Genomic DNA, 9,537 nt, shown 5'->3' with positions numbered 1-9,537 from the left:
TTGGACGAAAAGTTTCAGTGCGACGCCGCGAGCCCCGACCCCCTCCACCCCGCCTCCGGGCGCGGGCTCCGGCCCCTGCCCGCGGCTCGCCGCCGCGTCCACTGTCGGCCGCCGGCCGGGGAGGAGGTGGGCGCTGGGGCTGGGGGCGGTGTCTGTCTGTCTGTCCGTCAGCGCTACTGGTCCGCTGCGGGATCCCAAGGGGGAGGGCTCACGCCGCGCTCCGGCGGTCACCCCCAAAAGCAGGTCACTCACTTTGCCCCTGTCCCTCTCGCTGCTCGCACGCCCGCGCGCTCTCTCTGACCCCGTCTCTCTCTTCCTCGACTTCTCTCTGGAGCTCTTGCTACCTCTTTCCTCTTTCTGCTGGTTTCCAAAATCCACAGTGATTTGGGGAAGTAAAGCAATCTCCCCAAGCCGTCGGCCCGATTCAAGTGGGGAATGGCAAGCAAAAATAAATTAAAACGGGAAACAATACAGTTTAAAAAAAAAAAAATGTTTAAGAAAAAAGAAGAGGGATAAACCCCGGATCAATGAATATCAAATTCCAGCACGGAGCGCCCTGGCGGGTGAGTCCGCTGACCGGTCCACCTAGCCGCTGCGCCTCCCGACAGAGCGCTGGTGCTAGCCCCCAGCGCCACGACCTCCGAGCTACCCGGCTGCCCCAAGCCTCCGCGATCCTCCCCGCTACCAGCCGACTTTAAAAAAAGAGGGTGGCTGGCTCCGCCCCGCCTGGACCCCGCCCCCGGCCCGCCCCGGGGGGCGGGGACAGGCGAGCCTCAGCCCCTCCACACGCGGCTCGGGCCCGGGCTCTGCGGACGCCCAGCGAAGCCTGGCCCGCAGCCCGCCGCAATGAAGGGGAAGCTCGACCCCCACCAAGGTTCACAGCCTGAAAATTACCCATCCGCCCCCGGAAACTCTGTCCAGAGACACGCGCCCGCGGGGCATTGGCGAGGAGGGAGCAGGAAAGTGAGGTTACGTGCGGACAGGGCCTGAGAGCCATTCCCTCTCTGCTAGGAATATTGAAGGGGGCAGGGGAAGGCGGACAGCCCGACAGGGACGGGTGGGGAGAGGGACACACAGATCTATTGGAATCCTGGAGTGACCCCTGGCCTTCTCCCTGCTCCAACGCCCTCAACCCCTACACGCACACGCACACGCACACACTCACCCACACAGACACACGTCCTCACTCTCGAAGACGCTGCTCGCTCCATTCACCCAGCTTCCCTGTGGTGGCCGAGCGCCCCCTAGTGACTGCCGTCTGCACACCCCGGCTCTGGCTAAAGAGGGAATGGGCTCTGGAGAGGGGTGTGCAGAGGGGTGGGGGGAGTTTGCTCCTGAACCCCCTATTTCTGACCTCCCAAACAGCTACATATTTGGGACTGGAGTTGCTTCATGTACAGAGAGCCCAGGGCTAGGCACAGGGGGCACAGTGTGTCCCTCTGACAATGTGCCATCTGGAGGCCTCATCTGGCCCGCAGACATCAAAGTGAGCGGCAGCCAACAGGCTGGAGTGACTGGGGTCCTTTGGGAAGTGTCCAGGGATGCTTCCCGGGGGGGAAGAATTTGGCACCAAGTTTGTGGAGCTGAGAACGGGAAGCTGTGTGGTTCCGGGGTTAGTCAGTGACTGGGAGGGAAGAGGACCTGTTGGAGCCCACGTATGCACTGTGGAGTCTGGCAAAACCCAAAGGGGGAGGCAACTGGGCAGACAGAGGCCCTTGTTCCTGCTGCCCCCCCAACCCCAGATGTTGCCAGGGAACTGAGGCCAGGGGGCTGGTGGGGGCGGATGGAGGCCAGGGCCTGCGTGATGATTCAAACCTACCCGCCAGCACTAAGGAACGTCTGTAGGCTAGCTGCCCAGAGCTCCCACCAGGCCAGGGGCCAAGGCTTCTATCAGCCCAAGCCCAGACTCATAGCTCATCTTCTGAACAGAAATGGGGGTTTCTTCTCAGCTCCCCCATTCCCTCAGGATCCCTTGGCTACTTCTCCAGGCTCATAGCTTCTCCCCTCTCCTTCCCCCAGTCCCCTCCCTTACCTCCAAGCTGCCTTTTCCTCCAACTCTCCACATCTTCCCTAAGTGCTCCCAAAGGCCCCTATCCCATTCTTGCCTATAGGAACCAGCTTGGAAAAATTCCTGACTGGGTTCTGACCCGGCTATTTCCAGGCTGCTCCAGGGAACAAAGTTGGGGTTCTGATGCCTGTGGGAAGAGTGGGACCAGTCAGTCTGATTGTCCACCCGGATCTTGCCAGGGTCTGGTCTACAGCTGGCATAGCCTCTGTGGAGGCATGGACTGAGAATGGGAATGCAGCAGTTTCCCTCAATTTGACCAAAACGCTCCAAGGAGCTTACCCAGTCAGCCGCATCCTCAGCACATGGTGCTGTGGTTTGGTAGAGGTGCTAGGTTACCTCCCCGGTACCCCCAGTTCCATCAGTGTGGTGTCCTAAGGCCCTTATGAGGAGAAGGGCTGGCTCCCACCCACCCCAACCCTCCCTTTCCATCATGCATGCACTAGTCCTGTCTCCACCACTTGGCAGGCTCCCCAGCAGCAAGGACAAGGTCTTCGTTCGTACAGTTAGTAAATGTTTATTTCCTGGCTAAGGGCCCCCTCCCAGGCAGGCCTCCTCACCTGGGCTCCATGCTCTAGGCTGGTGAATGGGATAAGGAAAGGAAGCCACTAACTTTCCTCCTTGTGTGCCTCTAGCACCCCAGGAGCACAAGCTGTAGGCATCTTGGCAGGGACCCCTCCCTCATCCCTACCTTGGGGCAGGATGGAGGTTCTGAACCCTAAAAGCTCATTCTGGCCCCCTCCCTTGCATCCTTTCTCAACTCAGCCTTCTTCAGCCCCTAAAAGAGCCAACAGACCTGAAAGAGCAGGTCTTAGTAAAAAACAAACAAATCTGAAGTTAAGAGGTGGCTGGAGGGGTTCCAAGGAGGGATAACCATCACCTGTCACTCCATGACCCCAGGCACCCTCACCCCATAAGCCAACTGTCCTCCATGGTGGTACCCAGCAAGGTGTGTTACAACTATCTGTTTGTATTTCCCTGTGGGCTTTGCCCAGGGATCCAGGGGAGTGAGGGCACAGAATTCCTTTTATATAAAGCCAGGATTACAACCTGGCCTAGGGGTTTTTGAGCTACCTTCTTTAGGGTGAGAAAGTATGGCCCACCTCCCCCTTTCATTTTGGAGATATAACCTGGCTGTGACCTGGAGGGGTTGACTCTGGATCCCATGACCCAATGTGTTGTTACCGGCCTTTACAACAATGCACTCTTATGGACTCAGCCAATGCCCACATTGTCACCAAATTAAAAGCTCAAGTCACCTAGTCATCTGAGCCTTCAAAAAAGGGGAAAAAGCACAAAACAACAATCACAAGACGACAGATATCTCTGTGGCACCTTCCCTCCCATGAGCTTAGCCCCTTGAACAAACTTGATTTCACTTATCCTCCCCTTCCTCCCCAGGCTGCTGCAGGGGAGGGGGTGTCAGAGCAGACTGTCTCCCCAAAGAATCCTCCAAAGGCCCAGAGATGGCACAAAGGGGCCCAGGGTCACCTAGCAGATTGGGGGAAGGGGCAGTGAAGCAGAGAGTGACCCACACAAAGGTCATGCTGGCTCCCAGTTGAGGGGCCCACTTGGAGGGCCTCACCTTGGGAGCCCAGTGGCCACTCCCCACAGCCTGTGGCTCTGAAGGCAGTTCAGAAGGAGCCAAGGAGGAAGGGGAAGGTGTTCCAGGTAAGGAGGAAGGGGAGAAAGGGGTGGGGGTGGAGAAGAGCATGAAAGGCAGCCAGGAGCCAGCGGTGGCCCCAGACAAAGAAAGTAGTGATTGGGCCAAGGCACAATAGTTGTACTTTGTCCTGATGTCCTGTCAACTCCAATATTCAGGGAAACTCTCGTCTGTGTGGGTGTGGGTGGTTAATCTAGAAGCTGGTGGATGAAGGGACAAAATCCCTCCTGAAATTGGAAAGAAGGTGAGGAAACGGTCACTGGGTCTTGTTTTCCACACATTTCTCCAAGTGGTTTCACTGCGATAGAAGGTCTTGTCCTTCACTCCATCCCCTGACTCCCAGGTGACTAGCAGGACACTGATCTGCAGGAAGGGCAGGATACAAACCTGGTGAATTGAAGGAGAGAGAATTGGGTTGGTTCCCCTCAATTCCCTGACCCCGACTGTGGGTCAATCTCTCTCTCTCTCTCTCTCTCTCTCTCTCTCTCTCTCTGTCTCTCCCCACAACCCCCTCAACCCCTGCCTAGGTCTTTGCAACAAAGCATTAAAAAGACAAAGAGAAAGCAAAGAAAAGGGCCTGTTTGGTCCAGTGCTGGTGTCCTAGCCCCATGTGGATCTGGAGGCTTGACTTGAGGTAATGATAAGTAATGATGGCCAATTGATCAAAAGATTGGAGCAGAGGAAGCCAAGGAGGATAACTCTCCCAAGAGGATCCAGTCAGGAAAGTGGGAAGGAATGGGGAAGAGGACCTAGCTGGAGAGAGGGCAGGGCAGTCACTGTCTGGGGAAGCTTACCTACCCACACCACCCCTAGGCCCATCAGCCTCTGCCTCTCCTTCATAGGCCCCAGTCTAATCCCCTGACACTAGGCTGTCCCTGATGAATTGCATCTCCCCAACAGCCCCAGGCATGCCGAACTTCTGATACCCCAATCTCTGCTGTTCCTCCAAGTCTGACCCCAAAACATGCCCATTTCTGCCCCTGTTCACATCCTCCACCCCTACCCTGTCTTGGAGGGAGTCCCTCTGCTGGGAAGAAGGTGTAGCATATGGTGGCAACTAAGATCCCAAAGCTGTATCTGCCCTTTTGACCTGGGCCTTGCCTGAGAGCTGAGCTAAGCTCCAATTTGTGAATATTTGTAGGGACTACCAGGCACCAGGCTCTATGCTGATTTTACAGGAGGTACAGGGACATCTAGGCAGGGCAGTGGAAAGTACAGGGACTTCGGAATCAAATGGACCCAAGTCGCATTCCTGGCTCTGCCACTCTAACTGTGTGGCCTTAGGCAGGTTATTCAACCTCTCTGAACCACAGCTCCCCTCATCAAAAATAGGAGTAAAGATCCCTGCCTTAGAGAGTTGCTGCACGCAGACAAATGTGCACACAGCTGCCCCAGAAAGCAAGATGAAAAAGAGGCCCTGGGGGAAGCGTTATGAAGGTATGGAAGCGAAGAGCCAGACTGGCTAGACTGGGCATCTGGAAGGGCTTGGGAGGTGGCTTGGGACATGCATTCCACAAGCAATTATTAAACTCAGCTTGTTAGCTCTGCTTTGTGTTGGACCCTGGGACTACAACAATGTCGGTGAGCTGGACCTACCTCTAGTGTTGGCTTTTTTCAAGTATTGGCTTGTCTGGATGGAGGTAAACCAGAAGAGTAAACCAAAAGTGGGAATTCTCTGAGGGGCACTTATTTCCTGGGAGTAGGGGAAGGCTTCCTGGAGGAGATGATACTTGATACTTAAGTTGGGTCTTTTTTTTTTTTTTTTTTTTTTGAGACAGGGTCTCACTCTGTCACCCAGGCTGGAGTACGGTGGCGCACGGTCTCGGCTCACTGCAACCTCTGCCCCCCAGGTTCAAGCAATTATCCTGCCTCAGCCTTCAGAGTAGCTGGGACTGCAGGTGCCTGCCACCACACCTGGCTAATTTTTGTATTTTTAGTAGAGACGGTGTTTCACCATGTTGCCCAGGCTGGTCTCGAACTCCTGACCTCAAGTGATCCTCCCACCTCCGCCTCCCAGAGTGCTTGGATTACAGGTGTGAGCCACCGTGCCTGGCCTTGAGTTGGGTCTTGATGGAAGAGCAGGAGTATAGCAAACCAAGTGGACTGCGCAGAAAGAACAGGCAAGGGAAGGTAGCCTGGAAGGTTCTGGTGGTTCACACTGAGCCCTCCTGGTACTCCTCGGAGTGATAGAGACGTTGAGGCTAGGCAGGGCAGGGGACTAGGGCGTCTTCAGAAACATTCCCCGCCAAAGCTCACAGAGACAACGCTGCTCCCTCAGGAGGTGAGCTCCACACTGCCTTCCCCGCCCCCCGGGGACAGCTTGTCTCTGTCAGAGAATTTAAACAAGCCAACACTAGAGGTAGGTCCAGCTCACACATGGAGCCCCACTGTTGCTTGCCCCAGGAGTGAGGGGAGGAGGGCAGAGGACACCAGCCTGTGACAAGCACAGGGCCACTCCGCTGGGCCAAGGCATAAAGCAGAAAGACATATTTCCTCCAGCTTTAATCCCTCCCTGTCATTACCTGGTTCCCAGAGCCCTCCTGCCTACCTGTCACAGGCATGTGGCGACCTGGAAACAGCACGAGGCAAAAAAGTCCTGAGTCTGGCTGGGTGCGGTGGCTCACATCTGTAATCCCAGCACTTTGGGAGGCCGAGATGGGCGGATCACCTGAGGTCAGAAGTTCAAGACCAGCCTGGCCAACATGGTGAAACCCTGTCTCTACTAAAAATACAAAAGTTAGCCAGGTGTGGTTGTGCGTGCTTGTAGTACCAACTAGTCGGGAGGCTGAGGCAGGAGAATCACTTAAACTCAGGAGGCAAATAAGCCAAGATGGCACCACTACACTCCAGTCTGGGCGACAGAGTGAGACTCCGTCTAAAAAAAAATCCAGAGTCTGTTGCATGCTGTGTGACCTTGACAGCTCCCCTTTCTGGACCTCAGGCTTCTCCTGGGTAAAGCCAGAGTTTCCGCTCCCTAAGCTCTGAGGCTCTGTGAGCCTGTAACATCTCCATCAAACACTCCAGATGAGATGACTGATACCAAATGTCACATCTTCCAGGGGCTGTGTGTTTTAAAAGCCTCTTGGAGCGGGCAGTGCTTAACTCAAAGAAATCTAGCACTAATGGTGAAATCTGGGGTTCAGAACCAAGTGATAGAAGGGAGAAGCAGTTCTCATGAACCCCCAAATCCCAGCAGGTAGGTAACTGCTTCCTCTGTTACCTGAGATGCCAGACCTCTGTCCTTTCAGGAAAGACACCAGGTTGATGAACCCTCACTGTGAAAAGCCTCAGCCACCCACCCACTCCCCTTGCCCCACCCCACCACCCCCATAGCGAGTAATGGAAAAAGGAGACAGGATGGATTTGATCTTGGTCCAACACTTCCAAGCTTTGAGACTTGGACAATTCACTTATCTGTCTGAGCCCCAGTTTCCTCATCTGTAAAATGAGGTTCATGGTTCTTACCTCCCAGGGTTGTAGGGAAAATATATGGAAACAGCAAGCATCAGCTAAGCTCCTTGCCCAAAGTAGGTATCACATAAATGTTATTTCCCTTCCCTGTCTCCTGTTCCTACCCACATTCATGAACAAACTCTTAGAGAATGCAAACCCACTATCATCTGGCTAAAGTAAAACAGAAACGAATAGGGAAACGGGTTTACCCCACCCCTGGTTAAAAAAAAAAAAAAAAAAAAAAAGCAAGAAATCACATAATGCATGCCAAAGATGACTAGGGGTGGGGGATCTGTTGGCTTGGTTCCCGCTTTAGTCTTTCTTTGAAGCAACTATGTAACTAGGTTGTCATTGAGTTGGCTGCAATGTGAGTTCCTTCAGGGAAGTCCCAGGAAAAAAAAGAGGCAGGGACCCAAGGCGCCCCCTACCTCCCAGCAAGAAGGGCCTCTTCCCCCAGCAGCCCCCTGGGCCTGGGCTGGAAGCCGGGGTGATGACCTGGGCCCCCCAGGATGGTTCACAAAGATAATGCCAGTTAATGATTGGCCCCCTGGTTGGCCCCCTGAGAGCTGAGCTAAGCTCCAATGTGTGAATATTTGCAGGGACTACCAGGCACCAGGCTCCATGCTGATTTTACAGGAGGTACAGGGACATCTAGGTAAGGCAGTGGATTCAAAATCCCACCATACTCCCTGCTTTCCCAGACCCAGAAGTGCAGGGCGTGGGGAGTGGGGAGGCCTCGCCTCAGCTTCCAGGATCAGCCTGGCCCAACAGCCTCAAGATATTCAGGGAAGCAGGCAATTAGTCAGAGGATATCCATGTCAGGAGAACATCAGACTGTGCTCCTAGGAGTCTTGAGGGTCCTCAGAGATAGGACAGGTGGCAGGAAGGTGTGGGAGTGGGCAAACACAGTACATGCAGTTTTATCTGCTTCATTTATTGGCGCTTCACCTGGAATTTCATTTGAGGAAAAGTTCCCACTGCTAAAGAAGCTTAGTGGTCAGAGGAGCAGAAGGAGGCCCAGAGTTGTCCAAAGCCGGAAAGCTGCATAGAGTCAAGACCTCAACCCAGGTCACTCAACTCACAGCCTGGGGCTCTTTCTACCTCCCCAGGGCCACTTCATCATTTAATCAGGGCCCAGCACTGAGCCAGGCACCTTTGGGATACATTGGGCTTCTGCCTCTAAGAGCTGACTGACTGGGTGGGGAGCCAGGCAGTGCCAGAGAGGAGGTGCTGGAACTAGATGCTGCATGCATAGGAGTGTGTCAGCAGCTGACCCAGGGATCTGTTGTTTGCTCCTCCTTCCCTAGAGGGACTCAGCACTCCCTCACTCCAGGCAGTGCCCTGCAGAGGGCACAGCTAAACCATGCCCCACTGGGGTCTCCTGGTGAGATGGTCCCGCCTACATCTCCCTGCATGCCAGCCTGCTCATCCAGACCCGTCTCCTTCCAGAACACAGCTGGAAGCATCAGGAGAAGTGAGGCAGGGCATGCTCAGAGCTGCTGTGCCTGCTGCCAGCTTCTCCAAGTTCCAGGACCTGGTCACAGTCAGCTCCAGCTGTGGGGCACCAGGCCCCCACCAAGCTCAGGATGATGGCCAAACCATTTAACACCTGCTATGACTCAGGCACAGTTCACAGAGAGCTGACGGCATATGCCAAGCCAGACATAAACCTCAATTTCTGGATGGTGGAGAGGTCCAGGGGACCAAGGAAGGAACTGGGGTGGCCAGAGAGGCACAGGGGGAACTCAAGGGCTAGAACAATAGCTATTTACCAATCAATCAGGAGGCGTGCTAGGGTACACCAGGTGAATGTCTGCCCTGCCGCAGTCCACTCTTGACTCTAGGCTAGAATGTGCAGCTCCCTGCTGAGAATGAGGCCTGTCTGGGTCCCTGGTCTGCATGCCTCCATACCTCCTCCTCTCTTGGAAAGTCGAGGCCAGGACTTCCTACTAATCTTCATGCATAAGTGTAGCCCACACCCAACATAGCGGGTACCTCACCACGCCTTCAATTCCAGAGGCGAGACCTGAGGCGGTGGACTTATGGGTCCCAGACACTGTTGAAAACATGGTAGACAAGGCAAGCCCCAGCTCTGGGGTGGAATTCCAACCCCAAATGTCCAGATCATAGACAGTTATGGGTAAACAGAGCATTTTCTTTTCCTTTCCTTCTCTGTCTTTCCTCAGATGTCTCCATCCCTCCTTGCCTCCTTCTCTCTTCCTCATTTCTGCCTGACCCCATTGTCCCGGGGGCCTCCTGGGTCCATCCCATTGACTAAGTGCTCCTCTGTGAGCTTAGCTCCTCTGTCCTAAACTTCCTGAGCCCCCTGGGAAGGTGACTGTTCCCTACTTCCCAT

The 9,537-nt window shown here is 54.7% G+C and overlaps 1 protein-coding gene across 27 annotated transcripts in view; it reads left to right on the top strand.

Annotated features, from left to right (window-relative positions):
• MRPS18A (mitochondrial ribosomal protein S18A) overlaps positions 1–9,537 on the top strand; it is a 564,209-nt gene that overhangs the window by 457,511 nt on the left and 97,161 nt on the right. The window contains exon 1 of one of the 27 annotated variants that reach the window (XM_050787012.1): positions 1,023–1,026. The exons of the other annotated variants lie outside the window; for them this stretch is intronic. The gene's annotated coding sequence lies outside the window, so the exon portion shown is untranslated. Of the gene's footprint in view, positions 1–1,022; positions 1,027–9,537 lie in introns of those variants that run through there. 27 annotated transcript variants of the gene reach the window in all.

Source organism: Macaca thibetana, chromosome 4, assembly GCF_024542745.1.
Source record: "Macaca thibetana thibetana isolate TM-01 chromosome 4, ASM2454274v1, whole genome shotgun sequence".
NCBI classification, from domain to species: Eukaryota; Metazoa; Chordata; class Mammalia; order Primates; family Cercopithecidae; genus Macaca; species Macaca thibetana.
The sequence above is the reverse complement of the archived record's forward strand: the minus strand, read 5'-3'. Positions and strand labels throughout refer to the sequence as shown.